Source organism: Antennarius striatus, chromosome 4, assembly GCF_040054535.1.
Source record: "Antennarius striatus isolate MH-2024 chromosome 4, ASM4005453v1, whole genome shotgun sequence".
Taxonomy (NCBI): Eukaryota; Metazoa; Chordata; class Actinopteri; order Lophiiformes; family Antennariidae; genus Antennarius; species Antennarius striatus.
The window spans coordinates 8,191,057-8,192,953 of NC_090779.1; positions in this window are offsets into that span (position 1 = coordinate 8,191,057).

Sequence of the window (1,897 nt, forward strand, 5' to 3'; positions counted from 1 at the left end):
TTTAAGTTGACTGAAGATTCTCTGGGAGGCAGCATTTTTTCTTTTTCCTGTTTGTGTAGGAGGAAATACCTACAAATACGCTCCTCACACACACACACACATACTCACACGCTCACACACACACACACACACACACACACACACACACACACACACACACACACACACAGACACACACACACACACCCCCACGAACACACCCATCCTCATCCATCACCATTTACCCATCATTCATCAACATGTACAGTTAAACATGTGTTCTTAGCCTCTATGTTTGGTCTGTGTTTGGTCAGAGAAAGCTGCTTGTACTAAAGTATGCAAAATTAACACTGCTGTCAGAATCTGGCAACTTATCCAGGGTGTAACCTGGCCTTCCACTCCCTGTCATCTGGGACAGGCTCCACTGCAAACCTGTGACCTATAATGGGATATACAATTGAAGATGAGACAGCAGTGATGCATTCCTTTTGGGATTGGAGGATTACATACAGGACAAACTGATTTTTAACTTCCCAAGTGGTTCATTGTATCCAAACGAGGCAAGGACCCAAGTCAGGACCTAGTGACTCCCCAACAAACCCACAACTCCAGACTCAACTGTGATCCAATCCTAATGCTGAAGGAGGACACTTGTGAGTTTGTAGCGGTCTGCCCAGTTTAAAGCCAGCAGAAGGCTTCCCATCAGGCCCCTGCTGGCTTACTCTTGCCTCTACCTGTGCCTCACCAGCCCTGGATCCATATCTCACTGAACTTTATCACTAGCTACTATCATCTCAATGCAACACTGCCATTCTCATCATGCTGGACCGGTTCAGCAGATTATCTTATTTTGTGTCTCTACAAAGATTGGTGAGCTATTTAAACAAAATTTAATTCAGCAAATTTACGATTAGCATCTATGATTCTAAATAACTTGCATGATGAATAGACAGTATCTTCTGGCTTCAACGTTCAGCTGGCTGCTGGCACACAAAAGCACTTCAGTGTATGTACAGCTCAGTGGTAGAGGCTGGTCAAATCCCTGCAGAAGACGCATAGTTGGTACAACAGGATCACAAATCATTTTCTCTAAAATGAAAGGAATTTACATACTGTATAATAAATTCAAAAATTTTACAATGTAGTCCAGAGATAAGCTTCAGCACTCTAAGTGAATACTGTATCACCAAGAATATTTATTTTTATTTGGCAGACAGGTAACCAGAACATTCAGTTGGGTAAATGTTGTAAAGCTCTATGTGGTCTGGAAAAGTGGAACTATAAGCCTACAGTATACATTTCAAATGTCTGTACAGTAAGGCTTTGGTAAATGTTTAATCACTGTTTGGCCCAGCAATTCGCAGTTTACACGAATCACACCCATGACCTGCAAAGTAGAAAAAAAGCTGAAAGAAAACAAAATGGATGGATGGGTGATGGATTTCAATGGATTAATGTTTTTGAAATAACATGTCAAGACCCAGCCTACAGCTTAAAATGATATACTGCAGTGAGAAAGGTACATAGTTCTTGTTTTAATATACGCACAGTACATGCTAATCCCATTAAACAAAGATATGAATAAAACAATACTAGAAACTGCATGACAGTTCAGGTGAAGATATAGCACTGATCTGAAGTGATAATGTTTACCAAAGATTAATATGAATACTGCTATGGAACTTCAGAGCATCTGTTAGTTTAAAGATGAGATTAAGAGCTTCGAGAAGTGTTAGTATAAGCAGCTTCTTCCAGGGGTGTGACCTAATGAAAATTTTAAAACATGGTTAACAAACATATTGGCCCCTCCTGAATGACAAATATTCATTTGATGAAATATTTTAGGGACATTGATCGTGTAGCATCATTTGGCTCAGTTGTCCCTGTCAAGACCAGGACTGCACAGGAAATCCACAGA